This window comes from Staurois parvus, unplaced genomic scaffold (genome assembly GCF_062004578.1).
Source record: "Staurois parvus isolate SC_StPar_1 unplaced genomic scaffold, SC_StPar_1.0 ptg000438l, whole genome shotgun sequence".
Lineage (NCBI taxonomy): Eukaryota > Metazoa > Chordata > Amphibia > Anura > Ranidae > Staurois > Staurois parvus.
Genome location: NW_028318234.1, coordinates 1,167,915 through 1,189,016, shown reverse-complemented (window position 1 = coordinate 1,189,016; position 21,102 = coordinate 1,167,915). Strand labels below are relative to the sequence as shown.

The window sequence follows — 21,102 nt, the reverse complement described above, 5'->3', positions numbered from 1 at the left end:
GGAGGAATAGTGCCCCATCGTTGGTGTCAGTGGGGGGAGGAATACTGCCCCATCGTTGGTGTCAGTGGGGGGAGGAATACTGCCCCATCGTTGGTGTCAGTGGGGGGAGGAATAGTGCCCCATCGTTGGTGTCAGTGGGGGGAGGAATAGTGCCACATCATTGGTGTCAGTGGGAGGAATAGTGCCCCATCATTGGTGTCAGTGGGGGGAGTAGTGCCCCATCATTGGTGTCAGTGGGGGGAGTAGTGCCCCATCATTGGTGTCAGTGGGAGGAATAGTGCCCCATCACTGGTGTCAGTGGCGGGAGTAGTGCCCCATCACTGGTGTCAGTGGGAGTAGTGCCCCATCACTGGTGTCAGTGGGAGTAGTGCCCCATCACTGGTGTCAGTGGGAGGAATAGTGCCACATCATTGGTGTCAGTGGGAGGAATAGTGCCCCATCATTGGTGTCAGTGGGAGAAATAGTGCCCCATCATTGATGTCAGTGTGGTGGAGGGGAGAATAGTGCCCCATCATTGGGGTCGGGGGGGGGGGGGAATAGTGTCCCATCGTTGGTGTCAGTGGGGGGAGGAATAGTGCCCCATCATTGGTGTCAGTGGGAGGAATAGTGCCCCATCATTGATGTCAGTGTGGTGGAGGGGAGAATAGTGCCCCATCATTGGGGTCAGGGGGGGGGAAATAGTGCCCCATCGTTGGTGTCAGTGGGGGGAGGAATAGTGCCCCATCGTTGGTGTCAGTGGGGGGAGGAATAGTGCCCCATCGTTGGTGTCAATGGGGGGAGGAATAGTGCCCCATCGTTGGTGTCAGTGGGGGGAGGAATACTGCCCCATCGTTGGTGTCAGTGGGGGGAGGAATACTGCCCCATCGTTGGTGTCAGTGGGGGGAGGAATAGTGCCCCATCGTTGGTGTCAGTGGGGGGAGGAATAGTGCCACATCGTTGGTGTCAGTGGGGGGAGGAATAGTGCCACATCGTTGGTGTCAGTGGGGGGAGGAATAGTGCCCCATCGTTGGTGTCAGTTGGGGGAGGAATAGTGCCCCATCGTTGGTGTCAGTGGGGGGAGGAATAGTGCCCCATCGTTGGTGTCAGTGGGGGGAGGAATAGTGCCCCATCGTTGGTATTAGTGACACAAATGATGGGGCACTATTCCTCCCACTGACACCAATGATACTTACTTTGCTGACCCCTGCTCCAGCCTGGGCTCGCTCTCTCACTTACCTGTCAGCTGTCTTCCTTCTCTGGCCGCTCTCCTCTTCACTCACTCCGGCAGCTCCCTCGGTCTTCTTTGATGTACGCGCGCTGCCGCTCGGCTCCTCCTCTCCAAGCTCCACCTCCTCGCCGGTGATTGGCCGCCTGTGTGCCTCTCCTGAGCTACAGTTCCGGTGGCCAATCAGCGGCGAGGAGGCGGAGCTGCTGAGCGATCCCGGAGGTGTGGCCAGGTGACAGGAGCAGCGTATCATCCCGCCCACACATCGCGGAGACAGCAGCGGTGTCTCGGTTCCTAAGACCATCGGAAATATGTGTTTTCCGATGGTCTTAGGCGACCCCTGGGAAATGGTCGTTCGACCCCCAAAGGGGTCGCGACCCCCAGGTTGAGAACCGCTGCACTGGAGGGTAGCCTTGTCTGTCAGCAGACTAACCTGAGCCACCAAGCTCTACAAATGTTTCTGCCCTCTCATCACTTTGTATAAACTCATACCAAAGTCCCAGCACCTCTTGGATGCCTTTTGTTTTTTCATTGAAACAATGGTTCAGTCCTCCACACCCCTCAGCAGCCAGCACTCTCTTCTAGTCCTCAATGTTACGGAAGTGAACTGTCCCTTGGTGTAATCACTACTTGATGTCAGAGGACCTGCAACCACCAGATTTTGGCGGAAAGGGGGGGGGGGACACACACAATCTCCCTCCCCTACGCTCTGGCGATTGCAGGTCCTTTGACATCATCAAGTCATGATTACATCAACTGCCACAACGTAGGGAACTAGAGGAGAGTTCCGGCTGCCAGAGGGTGTGGAGGATTGGATAGGAAAAAACTGCTTTTTGTGGCCTCCTAGATTTAAACAAGTATGGGGGCAGCCCCACTGCAAGGGAGCATTTTTCGATTTTGCCATTTGAGTTCAAGTGTTACTAAACCCAGGACCCTGCATTCACTATATCTGGTCTCCCCGGACCCTGTATTCACTATATCTGGTCTCCCCGGACCCTGTATTCACTATATCTGGTCTCCCCGGACCCTGTATTCACTATATCTGGTCTCCCACAGTACACAGAACGTGGAAATGCACTTATTTTAGTAACTATAAACTGCTAAATACCTTTTCTCATCAGCAATCAGAGCAGCCTTATGACTTCTATCAGTGTCCAGCTGAGCACATGTTAAAGCTTGTAGGAGTTTTCTTTCTACTCTAGGAGGATGCTAAACCCCTGACCTCTGTCTGGACAGTGCTGATTGGCCCTGTGTTGATCACATGCACTCTCCCAAGGAAAAAAAACTCTAGCAATACACACTAAACTGAGTATGTACAGAGTGACTCCTAGAGCTCCATACTATCAGCACATGTATTGGGGACAGTAGAAGAAGGGAGGATCAGAGGAGTCAGGATCAAACAGCCTTTTACACAATGTTGAAGACTAACCCCTTAGGTTCCACAGTGAGTATAACAAGCATGCTTTACTGCATATACAGACTGATTTTACTGTTGTGGGTTTAGTAACACTCTAAGATTTAAAGTGGAACTAAATTCTGCAATACTTACCACTCCTTCAGCCTGGGTTCACACTGAAGTGCAGAATTCGCAACGATTTCTGTGCGATTTCCGCACCGCATCTTATTCAAACCCCCTTCATACAAACCGCTGCAGGTGTATATTTTAAGTTATCGACACCCCAAAATCAGTTTGCAAAGCTCGGTGTGATGTGCAGAATTGGATCGCATGGGTGTGAACACACATCCAAATCTGGTGCGGACTAAAAATACAGTCTTGCACTTTTTTGGTGCGGATCTGATGCGATTTGAGCCATACAAAATGTATGGCTCAAACTGCACCGTACAGAAATCACATGTGATTTGCACAGGACTGCGGTGCGGTTCCTATGCGAATCACATGCGATGTTGCCGCACCGCATCAGTGTGAACCCAGGCTTAAAGGTCTGACATCCCTCGCTGACATCTTCTGCCCAGCTTCTTCTGGGCTGCAAGGGAGGATTGTTCCTTTCTGTAGAGTATGGCTGTGACGTATATGTAAACGCACAAACAATATGATTACATTGTAGCCCACCAGTCTGTAGATGGGGTGTGTTCTATGACAATAATACATTTTATAGAAGTCATATATCCGTATGTCTTCACCTTCAGTGCACACATCTGTACTTATCCCATCACACTTGTGCTATATCTTTTCCTCCCAATTGGTGTGATGGATGAAACAATACATGTACAGTCAATGCTTGTTCTAGTGGAAGATGCAGAACTGTGTCACCGAGCTAGCTGACCTAACAAAACCTGACGATTGTGCTCCCAGCACTCCTAGGGGCCATCATACTAGGAGTGGATTCAGCCTGCATGGAGAGCTGAGACATCAGGCTTTTCTATTTTTGGCAAATTGGAGTTAGATAATGTTCTCGACTCTTCCTTCTCTTACTTCATCGTAAACAAGGGTGTTTTTATTTGACATTTTATGTTTTTCTTGTCCTGTTGCCAATTTTTATTTTTTTTCCCTTTATTCCCGTTTTTGTGTTTATTAAAAGTCAGCAGCTACAAAAACTGTATCTGCTGACATTAATAAACACGCACTTACCTGTCCGGGGTCCAGCGATGTACTCGCCCGTGACGTCCCTTCTCTCCTTCTGTCCTCCACGGCGCCGCCATCTCTATTATGGGCTCCGGGCTGTGACCGCTTGCAGCTTCACAGCCTGGTGCCCACTGAGCATGCGCGATTCGCACCGTGACTCCTGATTGGTCCGGCAGTTCCTGGGACCTGTGAAAGTTCCCAGGAGACTGCAGGAGCAAGGAGGGGGCCAAACGTCCGGCTCACTTCGCCACGGCAAACTGAGCTGGAAGTGGGAGCGGGTACCTGTTAAAACCAGGTACCCACTCCCTCCCCCAAAAGGTGCCAAATAGGTCAGTGAAGGGGGGGAGGAGGCAAATAAGCGGAGCTTCCGCTTTTCAGTGGAACTTTGCTTTAAATATGTACCCCAAATTTATTTTTAGCCTTACACAGTTGTTCAGGCTTCTCTTCTGTACTTAAAAACATTTCAGATTCACTGGGCTTTTCTCCTGCTAGTCTTGATCTGCCTGCATTGCATGGAGAAGCACAGAGACCCGGTGATAAAGTCACTAGGTCTAAAATGAGATATGTAATGGAGAAAAAAACAAAAAACGTTTTTTAAAAACCGTTTCCATGCCGCCTTGTAGCAGAAATACTGTTACAGGGTGGCACAGATGCGCAAAATCACGTGTATGTGTGTGTATACGTGTGTGTGTGTGTATATATATATATGATGTGATTTTACAGTTCGGGTAGGGGCCGAATATGCGCCCTACCCACGCTGCCATTCCCGGCCTCGGCTGTCAATCACCGGCACCCGATGATCTCTGATTATCTCCGATGGGGGAGAGACCTGTGTATAAACAACACAGATCTCTCCCCCTGTCAGCTTCTGCATAGCAGAACCATACAATGCAGTGTGGTTACAGTGAAACACACACACAGCCCCCATAGTGAAATAGCACACAGTTAACCCTTTGATCACCCCACATGTTAACGTCTTCCTGCCCAGTGCCAATAGTACAGTGTCAGTGCTTTTTATTAGCATTGATCACTTTATTAGTGTCACTGGGGATGTCAGTGACACCAAATCAGTCCCCCCCCAGTGTCAGAATACCCGCCACAGTCCTGCTATCAGTCACTGTTCGCTGCCATTACTAGTAAAGAAAAATAAAACATTCCAGTATATACTGTATATTGCCCTTTGTAACTTTCATGTACACCAATTAATTTACACTTATTGGGATTTTTTTTTTTAGCAAAGACATGTTGCAGAATACATATTTGCCTAAATTTATGACAAAATTTGATTTTTTTTTACCGGACATGTTTAACCATTTCAATACCGGGCAATTTTACACCTTCCTGCCCAGGCCAGTTTTCAGGTTTCAGCGCTCTCACACTTTGAATGACAATTGCGCGGTCATACAACATTGTACCCAAACTAAAATGTTATCATTTTCTTCACACAACTAGAGCTTTCTTTTGGTGGTATTTAATTACTGCTGGGGTTTTTACTTTTTGCTAAATTAACAAAAAAAAACCCAGAAATTTGGAAAAAAACACGTTTTTCTTTGTTTCTGTTATAAAAGTTTGCAAATAAATAATTGTTCTTCATAAATTTAGTCCGAGATGTATTCTGCTACATGTCTGGTGAAAATAACCCAAATTAGGATGTATTATTTAGTTTGTAGGAAAGTTATAGAGTTCACAAACTATGGTATAGATCTGAATATTGATCAATCCTGAAGTACTGACAGCCAATCTAATTTCTTGAGGTCCAAGAATGTCAGAACAGTACAGATATCCCCCAAATGACCCCTTTTTGCAAAGTAGACAGTCCGACGTACTTCATAAGAGGCATGGCGAGTTTTTTGAAGTTGTATTTTTTTTGTCATAATTTTTCGGAAAATGAAAAAATTAAAAAAATTAGTTTCAATATTTTTTGTTTACATATTGTCACCAGTGCAGTACAGCGTCATCATATAACTGGCATGGCTGTGATCAGGGACACTGACTGGTGACAGTATGAAAAAAAAAAAATATATATATATATTTTTATTATTTTTTATTCAATTTTTTTTCTTTTTTTTAGGATTTTGTTTTCATATTTCACTATGACCAAAGTAGTACAATGTTACCGTTGTAACATTTACAGAATTTGCTTATAGCAAAGAATTACTTTGCTATAAGCAAACATTTACCTGAATGACATCGATTCATTCAGGGTGGTTTTTTTTTTTTTTTTTTTTTTTATTTGTGCTTAGCTGTCATTTGGCCACAGCTAATCACATGACATGTGCATGTGATCGCTGTGACCATTCACAGCTAGACACTAGTATACAATGGATGGCATGAATGAAGCCATCCATTGTATACAACTGTCATGTGACCTGCTGTGATTGGTCACATGGTACCGGCAACGGGGGCTGATACTCAGATCTGTCATCGGCCGTGTCCGAGGTACACGACCGGTGACAGATCGCGCCGCTGCGCGGCTCTGCAAGAGCGCAATCTGCGCATGTGTGGGAGGACGCCATATGGCGTCCACCCGGAACGCTGATGACATTTGCCGGCCGCCATTGGGCCATAGGGCGGGCGGCAAATGGTTAATAGCAAAAAGTAAAAAATATAGTTTTTTCTCTCAAAATTGTCGGTCTTTTTTTGTTTATAGCTCAAAAAATAAAAAATGTACAGGTGATCAAATACAGAAAGAAAACTCTGTGGGAAAAAAATTTGTATGAATAAAAAGTTTTAAGCACCCCTGTAAAATGGTTTGTACCAACCACTGTAACTGATACAGGGGTCTCCAAACTGTGGCCCGAGGGCCAGATGTGGCCCTTCGCTTGCCTTTATTCCAGCCCTTGGAGAACTACTCCTTCCACTGATATGTGGTGCTATTTCTTTCAATGACACCAAAGGCAGGGCACTATTCCTCCCATTGACACCATCAATGGGGTACTATTCCTCCCACTGACACCATAGACGGTGTACTGATTCTCCCACTGGCACCAATAATTTAATTTTTTTTTTGTTACTCCCACTGACCACCAAGCCTATGGCATCGTTTGCTCCCACCAATGCCAGGGCATTTTCTACTTCCTCTGGACACAGTCCGGCCCCCCTAATATTTAAAGGGCAGTACACTGACTCTTTATTTCGGAAGCTTGGAGACCCCTGCTCTTAGAGGATAGCTTGGTCTACATGTAAATGTAGAGAAAAATATAAATAGAGTGAAATGAAAATAAGTAGTTTATATGCTGAATACTATCAATAGTATCATTTGTACCAGAATCCAAAATTTTTGTGCGCCTTTAAAAAAATCATAATCCTGGGCATGTCAAACAAAGTCTGTAATGAAACTATACATAAGGGGAATTTACCTTTAGTGAAAACTGTATGTCTAAGCAATCAGTAAATGCAATGAAATAGGCTTCTGCTGCATGGATGCAAACCTCAATTTTGTAATTCTTTCATTTACATTTTCTTAAGAAAGTACAACAAGACATGGATGAGGTCATAATAATCAACACATTGGAAAACAGAACCAGCTACTGTCTTCAGTTTTTACTGGAGTTTTTACTTTGTTCGGGTTTTGAAACATGCACTGACCGGCCACTTTATTAGGTACACCTGTTCAATCTCTTGGTAACACAAATTGCTAATCAGCCAATCACATGGCAGCAACTCAGTGCATTTAGGCATCTAGACGTGATAAAATTGACTTGCTGAAGTTCAGAATGGGGAAGAAAGGGGATTTAAGTGACTTTGAACATGGCATGGTTGGTGGTGCCAGGCGGGCTGGTCTGAGTATTTCACAAACTACTGACCTACTGGGATTTTCACGCACGACCATCTCTAGAGTTTACAGAGAATGGTCCAAAAAAGAGAAAAGATCCAGTGAGTGGCAGTTGTGTGGACAAAAATGCCTTGTTGCTGTCAGAGGAGAATGGGCAGACTGGTTTGAGATGATAGAAAGGCAACAATAACTCATGTCAATATGGATCAAAATCTCTGAGGAATGTTTCCAACACCTTGTTGAATTTATGCCATGAAGAATTAAGGCAGTTCTGAAGGCAAAAGGGGATCCAACCCAGTACTAGCAAGGTGTACCTAATGAAGTGGCCGGTGAGTGTATATCACCCTGATACTTGTGAAAAGGAGTTAGACCTCTGGTGCTGCACCAGTTGAAGGGCTGCATGCGGCCGTTTGGTATATGATGTGCAGTCCTTGGAGCTCAGTAGCCTGTAGTGGAAAAATTAGGTTGATAGAGTTGATCTCTAGTAGCCTCGTGTAACATTTTGCCAGTTTTTAATTGTCTTCTGTAGCATATCCCTAGCCAAAAATGGAGCATGTCCACACTCTCTGACCCTCATTTCCTCTATTAGGTCTGCAGTGTCTGACATTCCTCTCAAGCATTACATATATTGAACATTATGTGCGGCTCTTTGGTGAAGTCAGGGGCCACATTTGAGGCCCTCTTCAGCACATAAATTGGCAACCACTGAGTTAGACCCTAAATTGTCACATAGTTAGTCTGCTGAAAAAAGACAAAAGTCCATGCAGTTCAACTATAGAAAAAAAAAAGTTTTAATCCTATACCCACAGTTGATCCAGAGTAAGGCGAAAAAAATTTGTGAGCCAGGAAGACTAGGAGGAGGTTGATAACAGGGGTTGAGGCATTCCTTGACATACATTCTGAGTAGTATGCCCTCTATGGAAGGACAGCGAGTATGACTGATAAGATTGGTAGAACTTCTCTCCAGCTGGGTATGAGGTTTGGGTGTCTAGGATTAAAAAGTCAAGAAACAGATAAAGAGAGGAACAAAGAGAGAGAGAACAAAAAAGAGGGGAAAGGGGGAGAGAGAGGGATGTGTCCTTAAAGTGATATTATACTTTCAGTTTTCTTTTTTAAGTACTTTTAATAGCTACTGAGCATTCAGTCTCTTTTATCTTTTAATTGTTCCCTGAGTTTCTGTCTAAGCTGCTGCCATAACTGGTGCCCCAGGTTTTCTGTTTCAGGGTGGCTCCTTTCTCTTGCAGCATCCTACAAAGCCACCCTTGCATGCAGGGACTAGAGTTGTGTCCTTCTACACTGTGCACCTCAATAGAAACACATAGCCCTGGAGCCTAGGATGCCCAAGCATTTTCCTGCTCCTTCCTCCTCCTGCCCCCTACCTCTGCCTAGCTAACAGACCGACTGCAAACTGTACTGTCTACTGTTAACTTTCCCCTGTGAAGAACAGAAGTTCAGGGAAGCAGCACTGACAGAGCAGGAGCCAGCAGCACTGGAAGTTTTAAACCGAAAGTGCTGGGGTAAGGTTTTTTCTGTTTTTTTGGATTTAAAGATATAATCATTTAGTGAGAGTGAGAAGTATTTTAACAAATAGTTTACTGGAGAACATTTATTTTATTGTGCTCAATGTGTTAAGGAAAAAAATGCTGAGGATCTAATGCTACTTTAAAGTGGTTCTAAAGCCTTAAGGCTTTGCACCTTAATGCATTTTATGCATTAAGGTGAAAAACCTTTTGTGCTGCAGGATTCCCCCCCCAAGCCCCCCTTATATTTACCTGATCCCAATCTGATCCAGCGATGTGCATGAGAGCAGGCGCTCTGGCCGCTGTTTCCCTCCTCACTGGGCAAATTGATAGCAGTGGGAGCCATTGGCTCCTGATGTTGTGCCAAGTGAGTGGGGGGCTGTGTCAATGGAAGCAAACAGGGCTGCATGGGAGCGAGCCCACACGGGTACCCCCATGGAAAGCGGTTTTCCATGGGGGCACCTGCTGAAGGGGAGGAGCCTGGAGCACCAGAGGAGGACCCCAGAAGAAGAAGATCAGGGCTGCTTTGTGCAAAACCATTGGACAGAGCAGGTAAGTATACCATGTTTGGTAATTTAATTTAAAAAAGGAAGCTTTAGTGTTGTTTTAATCTAATGTTTTTTAATTTGCTCCCTCCTGTGCCTCCCTATTGGGTCTTTAGAAGTAAAAGGAGGTAGAACCTAGACTGACTTTGATAAGAAAAGTTGAACTTTTCATATTTCAGCTGCTGATATCTTTATGGTGTTGCAGTTTTTACTAAAGGTAACCTTTAGAGATGTGCACAATGGAAAAATGTGTTTGTTAATAAATAGTTAATAATTGTTTTTCATCATATCCGTTATGTTAGAATAATTTGTTTCAGAATTTATTTTGTATATTCAGATTTGTTTTGTATGTTTGTTATTTTGAAATAGATTACAAATTTTAATTTTGAAATTCGAATTTTGAAAGACGGATACATTTGTTCAATTTTATTCTATTCTAATCTATTTTTTCTATTCTATGGTTTTCAATTCTATTCTAATCTATTCTTTTTCATTCTATTTAATTTTTCTATTCTAATCTATTCTGTTTTATTCTGTTTCTTTCTATTCTGTTTTGTTCTATTCTTTTTTATTCTATTGTGTTCTATTTCATTTTATTCTATTCTATTCTGTTTTATTGTAGTAGTGTAGGGTATTGCAGGGAAAATTATGTGCATGATAAGAGTGTGGAGGGTATTATGGGGGGAAATAGGTGCAGAAGTTGGGTGTGGAGGGTATGAGAGTGGGTACTATGTGTAAGACAGGAGTGTAGAGAGTTTGACAATAAATGCAGGAAGGGAGTGCGAAGTATATGACAATGAGCAGTATTTGCAGGAGAGGAGTCCAAAGGTATGACAAGGGGCCATATGTGCAGGGCAGAATTGTGGAAAATATGACAGCAGGCAGTATGTGCTGAAGAAGAGTGTGGAAGACATGACAGCAGGAATAACTGTTTATATTTGAATTTACAAATGGTGGTTACTGATCTTTCCATAAGCACATGCACCAGGCACAGAGGGGTCCAGCAATGACATTTCTCAGGATAGGTTTCCTGATGGTGACAATATTAGGCCATTGGATATGGCTACTTGTAGTCTCCATGTGACAGGTTGATAATGTAGGAGTACAGATGGTGGACAGGACAGAGTGTTGACTCTATTACAGGAAGTAACCTAACAAAGACCTTTGTGGTAGGATCAGTAGCGGTTATTGTAATTAAAGCTTCATATTTAAAAATTACATTAGCATGTCGCAGGTCATATGAGATTTTATTGATTGGGTTTGCATATACTTTATGGTGCCAATTTATCAATGTTTTTACCTGAGACTGACACATTTTATTAAACTGAATCTTAGGTGTGAATCTTGTGGGAAAACACTGAAAAAAAGACTTCTAACTGTTACTGCAGCAACAACAGTATGCACTTTCATATGTAAATGCTTCCTGCCTACACACCCAGCATAACAATTAGTGACCTTTATTATATTCTCAGAGACTTGATTATGCTGGAGCTGAGTTCAAACACTTGATTTTAGTCTGATCAGCACATAGTTATTTGTCTCAACTAAAGTTTTCTGCAAAGCTAAAAGTGCTTGATAAATCGATTATTTAAATTAATGAAGCAAAAGATGATGGCCTTAAATCAAATGAAGTCATTCCAGAGTTTCTGCAAAACGGAAATTAAAATACATTTTGGTTGATTTTATTTTTATTTATTAATTTATGAACATTTACACGGTTGTTTTCTGCATGTGTTTCTTTACTACAAGTACAATGTTTTAAACATTGTAATACATGTTAAAGGATTTTCAGAGCACCATGGGTTAGCAAAAAAAAAAAAAAAAACATAATAAACAACACAGCAGTAATAGTTTCTTTTTGGGCAGGATCTCTTTCATTGAAACCTCAGACTGAGCTATCCAATAAATTATTTTTACATTCAACTACTGTGAGTGCCATTATCCTGTTTTCTAAATTGCACTGAATCTGAACTTGCGGTGTTTAAGCCACTACAGCTTTGCACCATCTAATCTGAAAAAGAGATTGCAAAGTACAGAATTATATAACAGAAGGCTGTTTATCTATGCAGAAGCAGTGAAATGGTAGATTAAAGGTAAATTAGATGAACTTTCTGATTTCTTGACAACATACTAAATATATGTTTATTGTGGTTTTACTTGTTACGTGTGATTACATTTAAGTCTAATTTCAGTTTCATTATGTTATTTATTTCTATAGATTCAGATTTGCTTCCAATGGAATATTTCCTTCATGTCTCCGTGGACCACCAATAGATTCACGACAGCTGGAGGTAGGAAATATTTTCATGAATGTCTTATATTTCGTTTAGCTTCAGAATGTGAATATAGGGGTCAGATCTACTTGAAAATGATATTTGGTGTGAGGTGGCTAAGTCACTCTTTTGTAGTCTTATATCTTTTATGGGTTAAGCAGCAAGACCATGCAGTCATACATAGTTGACCACTTGGACCCTGTCCACTTTGCTGCCCAAAATGGAGTCTTAGTTGGCTTCTGCCCATCATGAAGTCTTATTTGGTTCCTGCCCACCATGGAATCTTAGTTTCTACCCACTATTGAGCCTTAGTCAGTTCATGTCCACCCTGGAGTCAGAACCAGTTCTTGCCCACCATGGACTTTAGTTGGTTGCTTTCTGCCATGAAGTCATAGTCAGTTCCTGCTAACCATAGAGTTTTATTATATTACTGCTCATCATGGCTTCTTATTTGGATACTGCCCACCTTGGAGTCTTTATTGATTCCTGCCCACCTTGGAGTACCAGTTTATTCCATGTAGTCTCAAACTTCTTGCTACAGGGCTGAACCCCACTGCCCCTGTTGCATGCAACTACCGTAAAAATATCGTAAACAGAAAGACTGAACTTGTTTTATAATTGGCAGAATGGCGGAGAGCTAGGAATTTAGGAGCAAAGATCTAGCTAGTGAGTCCCTGAGAGACTGAAGAATCTGTCAGATGTTTCTACCACCAGGAACATCAACTTTACACCTTGGCATCCCTTCAAAAGACCAATACCATTACTATAAAATTCTTTGCAAAAGGATCTGCCTTCTAATATTTCCAGTATGGGAGATTACAGGATAAATCAGCCATTCGCTTCTGAAGAGTGATCTATAATCCAAAGTTTTCTGTTGTGATGGAACCTCATAATGGGAGATAAAAGATATATCTAACGAGGAGGGTGGAGTCCCAATGCTCTGGTTATGAAAATCAGAGATCTCCTCACCAAAATCCTTGAAAGGTTAAAGGGAAATGGTAATTGAGTAATTCTATTAACATATTTTTAAAACTAGATTACTAAATGTGGATGCTGTGAGACTGATTTTTATAGTTTTAGTAATGCCTAGTACACAGGATCAGAAAATCAGATAACAAAAATCGCTTTTAAAAGGATCGCACAATAATCTGATCGTTAGTACACAGCTTTCAACAGCTGATCACCACAGTTCACAGTGTCTGTATCGAAAGGGAAAAGAACAAAAAAGTTATACGATAACAGAGCGAACAATTTTTACATAGTTAGTCTGGCTGAAAAAAGACATCCAGAAAAAAATCCATCCAGTTCAACCATAAAAAAAAGTTATAATCCTATACCCACAGTTGATCCAGAGGAAGGCAAAAAAACCCAGCAAAGCATGATTCAATTTGCTCCTGCTGGGAAACAAATTCCTTCCTGATCCCCCGAGAGGCAATCAAATATTCCCTGGATCATCTTTACCTATCCAGTTATATTCTGTGTATGTAGGAATGAATCCAGGCCTTTTTTGAAGCAATCCACTGAGCTGGCCAGAACCAACTCTTGAGGGAGTCTGTTCTACATTTTCACAGCTCTTACTGTGAAGAAACCTTTCCATATTTGGAGATTAAATTTCTTTTCCTCCAGATGTAAAGAGTGCCCCCTTGTCCTCTGTGATGACCTCAGGGTGAATACCTCTACACCGAGTTCATTATTTGAACCACTGATGTATTTATACATGTTGATCATATCCCCCCTTAACCCCCCTAGCGGTATTCCCGAGTGTAGCTCGGGGTAAAATGTCAGTGCCACAAGCGGTAACCCCAAGCTACACTCGGGCTTACCATGCGGCGCTGCATAGGGAGTCCGTGCAGAGCTTACCTTGTCCTTCGCTCCCGCGATGTGTCCCCTGCAGCGTCCCCGGCCATCTCCTCCGGCCGATGCCGGCATCTGGCTTCTGTGTTCCGGTCCCTGTGACGTCAGGACGTACGGGCGGCGGGAAATTTGAAAATTTTAAAAAATGTCATTTTTTTCAAAACAAATTTTTCATAGTAAAACATTGCTGTTTCAACCCATTTCACATACATTTTGTCCCTACTGCTTTGTCCTGTGCCCTGCCTGCATTTTTACTGTTCTTTCTGCCTGGAAATTGAGAAACGTCCATGGCGTCCAAAAAGCGTCCCTTTAGGTCAAAAGCGGGTTTAGATCAGCTAGAGAACAGCGATAGTAAATCAGAACCACTTGCAGAATTGAGTGATAATGATTCATGGGGAAATTCGTCATCAGACACTGAAAACGATTTTGCGACTTTGCTCAGCAATGTACGAACTTGGCGCTCTATTTCAAATGTCAGTGTTTTCGGTTTGATTATATTATTGAATTAAATGTATTATTATTATATTATTATTTTTTATGATTATTTATTAAATTATAATTTAGGATTTTGTGTTTCAAATTTTATCATACCCGGGATGTTTACTAGACTTTTATTCGGACAGATTTCAGTGAGTTGTTCCTAAAAATTACAGCCTACAATAAAAAAACTACATATTTCCATGCAAAATAATGGTTTCAGCACCAAAAATCTGAAATAATCATACCGCTAGGGAGGTTAATCTCCTCTTTTTAAGAGAGAATAAATTCAGTTCCTCTAATCTTTCCTCATAGCTTGAGCTCCTTTTTTCATTTAATCAGTACAGTATTGGTCCGAAAAAAATCAAGAGAACAAGACTGCGCATGCTGGGAAAAGAAAAAATACATTACAATACAATACAATACATTACATCACTTCTGAAGTTGTATTCTGTGATTCGAGAATTTTCAGAACTTTAGTAACCTCTTCATTTTTGATATGAGACTAGCTTGGAAAAAAAATAAATAAATGGATGACCATTCGTCAGATATTTTCATCGTATGTACGGGGCATTAGGTCCTGGCATATTCACTCACTCGCCGGATTGGTAAACCAGAGGGTGAGACCCTTGCTTGACTGTTGTAGCTATAACATACCACACTAGTTTGTTTTTGCATTGCAATGTTGACACCCTGTGCTGGATTCTACATATATGCTCTACATACAGTATACTCATGTGTCAATCCAGCAAGGTCTGTTTGGCGGTGGCATTTTTTCAACACAAAATAACTGAGCTATAGAGGCAGTGTAGGAGCTCATTTATCAATATGTTTTGGCCACAAGCAAAAGTTGATACATATTTAGCTCCTGTGGATGTCTATTATCAGAAAAACCAAAGGAATTTAGCCATGGGTTCCAGATTTTTATAGCTGTTCTTGTGTATCTAGTATCGAGTCAACAGCCTTCCGACCTTCTAATAGTTAAAGTGTATGTCTAGCTAAACCTTTTTTTGTTTTGATATAATAGGATGGTTTAAACCCCTGCCAGTTCATTTTTTGCTACCACTGGGTAGCATTTCCATATACGTCTTGTAAACGTGCAACAGGAAGTTAGAGAAAATCTCCCAAAGTGAGGGGAGCTCTCCCTAGCTTTCCCTATATGAAGATATTCCCTCACCACTTATTCTGCGGACAACTCCAAAAATTTTGGATTTCTCTTCATTCTTTCTAGATGGTAAGGGTCACCAGTACAAATAGAGGGGTGAATCTTCCCAATTGGGATACACAGACAGCAATAAAAAATCTGGCCCTTCTCCACTGTATCAAAAACTATAGAAACTGTTTAAAGACACATTTTAGGCACTGAAAACTACAACTCTGAAGCCACCAGGATGCATGTCTTATGGAAGAAATGGAATGTGCCCCATCATCGGCTAGGCTCCAGTTAGGAAGCGGGAACTGCATCAGTGTGCAGTGCAGGCATGGGTAGAGAGAAGATCATCAGTTTTATACATATAACACCAAGTACTGCTGAAGTACATTGCTTGTAGAAAACCACAGGTGGGTTGGGAGAAGCTGCATTGGCATAGCAGATCTGAGGACAATTTGGAGAGACTTTTCTGGTTACTTGCAAAACCTCTTTACATTGATGGTCAGTGGGAAGAATGTTCCTTACAGTGGTGGTCAGTGGGAAGAATGCTCCTTACAGTGGTGGTCAGTGGGAAGAATGCTCCTTACAGTGGTGGTCAGTGGGAAGAATGCCTCTTACATTGGTGGTCAGTGGGAAGAATGCCCTTTACATTGGTGGTTAATGGTAAGAATGCTCCTTACAGTGGTGGTCAGTGGGAAGAATGTTCCTTACATTGGTGGGCAGTGGGAAGAATGCTCCTTACAGTGGTGGTCAGTGGGAAGAATGCCTCTTACATTGGTGGTCAGTGGGAAGAATGCCTCTTACATTGGTGGTCAGGGGGAAAGAATGTCCTTTACATTGGTGGTCTATTGGAAGAATACCCTTACAATGGTTGTCAGTGGAAACAAAGCTCCTTACATTGGTGATCTTTGAAAGAATATCCATTACAATGGTGGTCAGTGGAAATAAAGCTCCTTACATTGATGGTCAGTGGGAAGAATAGCCATTACATTGGAGTCAGTGGGTAGAATGCCCCTTACATTGGTGGTCATTGGGAAGAAAACCCCTTACATTGGTGGTCAGGTAGAAGAATTCCATTCTTACAGTTAGTGTAAAAGATAATTGGTGTCAGTGGTTACTTATCTAAGATTAGGAAATGGCTCTTTGATAATGTTTGGAAACCATAACAACCTCTGGAGGAACCCTAGGATTCCACAGAACCTTGGCCTAGAGAGGCTGCTGTAGATGGCATCTAAATAAATAATCTGAAGAACAAGCAAGCAATTTGATGCAAACATGTTACTTCAAAATGTCTTTATCAATCGGGTAAAATAACTTTGAACTACTTCTTATGTAAACACTTTAAAAGGTTCCTAATAAAAATTATCAAGGAGCATTCTGCTAATGAATTGAATGGTACTGAATGTTTTATTGACTGTACCACTATGAAACAGTTTATTGTTATGTTCTGCTTCCTAATCAACTGATATTAACTGTTCTTTTGTTAATACGTTGTTGCAATATGTTTATTAATTGGTTACAATGGACAGCGTAGTTTGAAGCTGATTGATGTGGACATTGGGTTTATTTAGAGAAGCAGGGACTTAATCACCGGACTAATGCAGACTGATGTCTTTATCTATTAAATTATTGTTTATACCATACAGTATTGTTCCTTGTAATTACTCTCTTAAACTACAGAGCAGTTACACATGTCTGTATCCTATTAAAGTGGAATTATGCTATGTTGCAAACAGCACCCCTTGTAATTATGTATACCATTGTTGCTTCTTCCTAATCATTAAATACATTTATTTGATTTGTAATCTAATGTATACTATATTCCTAAAGTGGAAAGATGCTACTTCCCAAACAAAGATGCATGGCTGCATGACACAGTTATGTGTATCCTGGTGCCTGTGCAGATTTGGGCTATGTTCACAAATGTCTGTCACTGATCAGCCTCCTGGAACAGCCTATATTGACATGCAGACTATAGTGTTGCATTCTGGGTGGGTGGTAGGAAACTGAAGACATGCTTTCTTTTGCTTGCAGCAGAGTGCTAATGTCAGCCTAGACACAGTCATCAGAATGGAGCGCAACAACTGCTTTAAAAGGATTAAACGTATCTGGAACTATGCTGCCATTGAATATTGTAACATTTCAAGAATTTGTTCATGTAGAAAAGTTACTAAAAGGTCCATTTTAAACTGGGTAAGCCTAATTTGCCTTCAGCTAGTAGGAAGGAATGACAGCAGACAAACTGATATCACAAAGGTGAGACTCAGAGTGGGAATGAGGAAACTAGATCTATCTATACAATGTCGAGCACTGACCCATATACAGATTTGAGGGTCTTGGCCTACAAAGCGTCAGGATAAAAGCCCCTGACCCCTGAGCTAGGCATCTAAAGGTCAATGATCAGCACTAGCTCACCATGTGGGACGCAGAGTGTGTGCTGCATGTAGTCAATGGGAGGAAACTTTTGCACGAATGCATCAATGCTCATTTGTTTCCTAGCAATATTCTACTCAATGCACACATTAGCAATAAGGTGCCGGCTATCCTTTAAAGCGGAGTTCCGCCTAAAAAAACCCCAAAAAACAAAAAAACCCCTAAAAGTCAGCAGCTACAAAAACTGTAGCTGCTGAATTTTAAAATACAGCCACTTACCTGTCCCTCGATCCAGCAGTATCTTCACCACCGCTGGTTTCACCGGCTGTCTTCTCTCCCTGGTGCCGGCATCTTTAGTGTGGGTACCCGACTGTGACTGCTTGCAGCTTCACAGCCGGGTGCCCACTGCGCATGCACAAGAAGCGCTGCTCTTTGTGAATGGCCCCATAGTCTTCTGGGACCTGTCCCAGAAGACTAAGGGGAGGGAGGGGGAGGACAACTTTCGCTTCCGATCGCCTAGGCGATCGCAGCTGAAGTGGGTACCTGTCAAATTCGGGTACCTGCTCCCCAAAGGTGCCAATTCTTAATGGGGAGCGGGGGACAAAGACTTAAAGCGGAACTTCCCCTTTTGGGTGGAACTCCACTTTGGTCATTATTCTTATGGGCAGCTCTGCAACTAGCAGTCCTGTCTCTGACACCTTGTCAAAATCGCCAGTGGCAGGAGGCTACCTGTTTGTCCCTATGGCATCACTCCCTCTGTACCTGAGGCAGGGAAACGTTGCCCTCATTGCTAGCGATCGAGATTCACCAGCCTTCAGCAACAGAGCAGCATTTCACTATATCTGGTTACACAGTCAGCTTTTTTATGGATCCTGTCTATTTGTCTCTAGCCCATGTGTCATCAGCATTACTGTGACAACGTCTTTAAATTATTGTACTAAATGGAAAAAACACTTTAAAGCACTATAGCTGATATACGACTACAGTGCAGCTCTCTAGTTTTGGGAGGACGTCCCTGGACACCCTCCCATGGACACGTATCAGGGGCGCTCTGTGACCGCTGTGTGCCTTGGAAACAGCGGATCACAGATCAGGGTAAAGGGCCAATCACAGCAGCCCTTTACCATGTGATCAGCTGTGTCCAATCACAGCTGTCACAGAGTAAACAAACACTGCTGGTTCCTGGTTATTGGCTCTCCTTTCCTCACACAGAGACCTGTAAGGGGCACAGTGAGTACAATGCTTACATTGATACACAGTGCCCTGATCACCAGTGCAGCCTCATCAATGCCCTAATTATCAGTGCAGCTAATCAATGCTCAGTGCCTATCAGTGCCTCTTCATCAGTGCAGCCTCATCAATGCCTATCAGTACATCCTTATCAGTGCTTATCAGTGCAGCTTCATCAGCACACATCAGGAAAATTACTTATTTGCTAAATTTTATAGAAACAAAGAACACTTATTTTCAAAACTATCAGTCTTTTTTCTGTTTATTTAGCAAAAAATATAAAACCCAGTGGTGATTAAATACCACCAAGAGAAAGCTCTATTTGTGTGAAAACAATCATACAAATGTCGTATGGGTGCAGTGTTGCATGACTGAATACCGTATATACTCGAGTATAAGCCTGTGCTGAAAAACGGCCCCCTCGGCTTATACTCGAGTCAACGTCTGCAGATGGCTCCCCCCCCCCTTCCAACAGAAGGGAAACTACGGTAAGTACAGGGGTGGGCAGAGGGCTGCTGTCTCTTACCTGGCTCCGGTCCCACGACGATCTGGTCCAGGAAGCGCGACTGCTCCTTCATTCGGTTCGTCCACTGGATGTTCGCGTGGCTGCTCGGCTCTGCCTTCTCACCGGTGATTGGCCGCCAGAACTGTAGCTCAGGAAAGGCACACAGACGGCCAATCACCGGCGAGGAGGCGGAGCTGAGCGGCCCCACGAAAATCGAGTGAAGGAGATGCAGGTAAGTGTGCCGTGCTTAGGTGCTGCTGCAACCACATATGCTGGCTGCAGCAGCACCATACTGGAACAGGGGTCAGGAAGTTTCAGTGGGAGGAATAGTGCCCCATCATTGGTGTCACTGATACCAATGATGGGGCATTATTCCTCCCACTGACACCAACGATGGGGCACTTTTCCTCCCCCCCACTGACACCAACGATTGGGCACTATTCCTCCCCTCCCCCCCACTGACACCAATGATGGGGCACTATTCCACCCCTCACTGACACCAATCATGGAGCACTATTCCACCCCCCACTGACACCAATCATGGGATACTATTCCTTCCCCCCACTGACACCAACGATGGGGCACTATTCCTCCACCCCCCCACTGACACCAGTGATGGGATACTATTCCTCCCACTGACACCAATGATGGGACACTATTCCTCCCACTGACACCAAAGGTGGGGCACTATTCCTCCCACTGATACCAATGATGGGGCACTATTCCTGCCACTGATACCAATGATGGGGCACTATTCCTCCCACTGACACCAATGATGGGGCGCTATTCCTCCCACTGACACCAATGATGGGGCACTATTCCTCCCACTGACACCAATGATGGGGCACTATTCCTCCCACTGATACCAATGATGGGGCACTATTCCTCCCACTGACACCAATGATGGGGCACTATTCCTTCCACTGACACCAATGATGGGGCACTATTCCTTCCACTGATACCAATGATGGGGCACTATTCCTCCCACTTATACCAATGATGGGGCACTATTCCTCCCACTGATACCAATGATGGGGCACTATTCCTCCCACTGACACCAATGATGGGGCACTATTCCTCCCACTGATACCAATGATGGGGCACTATTCCTCCCACTGACACCAATGATGGGGCACTATTCCTTCCACTGACACCAATGATGAGGCACGATTCTTCCCACTGGTGTTCCCACCCTCGGCTTATACTCGAGTCAATAGTTTTTCCCAGTTTTTTGTGGTAAAATTAGGTACCTCGGCTTATATTTGGGTCGGCTTATACTCGAGTATATACGGTAATTGTCATTCAAGGTTTGACAGAGCTGAAATCTTAAAATTGACCCGGGCAGTTAGGGGGTGAAAGTGTCTGTTATTGAAGTGGGAGGCATGCACGTGGGAGGACGAGCCCACACTGTACCTGTCTATTGGCTATAGTGCAGGTGGAAAGTGCTTAATCTACTTAATCCCTTACCCTCCAGATTTACCCCTCTTACTGACCATGCCATTTTTTGCAATACGGTGCTGCGTTATTTAACTGACAATTGCGCAGTCATGCAACACTGCACCCAAATGAAATTTGTGTAATTTCTTTCCCATACATAGACCTTTCTTTCGGT

The 21,102-nt window shown here is 43.2% G+C and overlaps 1 protein-coding gene across 1 annotated transcript in view; it reads left to right on the top strand.

The window, feature by feature from the left end:
- Positions 1-21,102, top strand: part of GHR (growth hormone receptor) — a 535,090-nt gene that overhangs the window by 161,084 nt on the left and 352,904 nt on the right. The window contains exon 3 of the mRNA XM_089687808.1: positions 11,847-11,919. The gene's annotated coding sequence lies outside the window, so the exon portion shown is untranslated. The remainder of the gene's footprint in view (positions 1-11,846; positions 11,920-21,102) is intronic.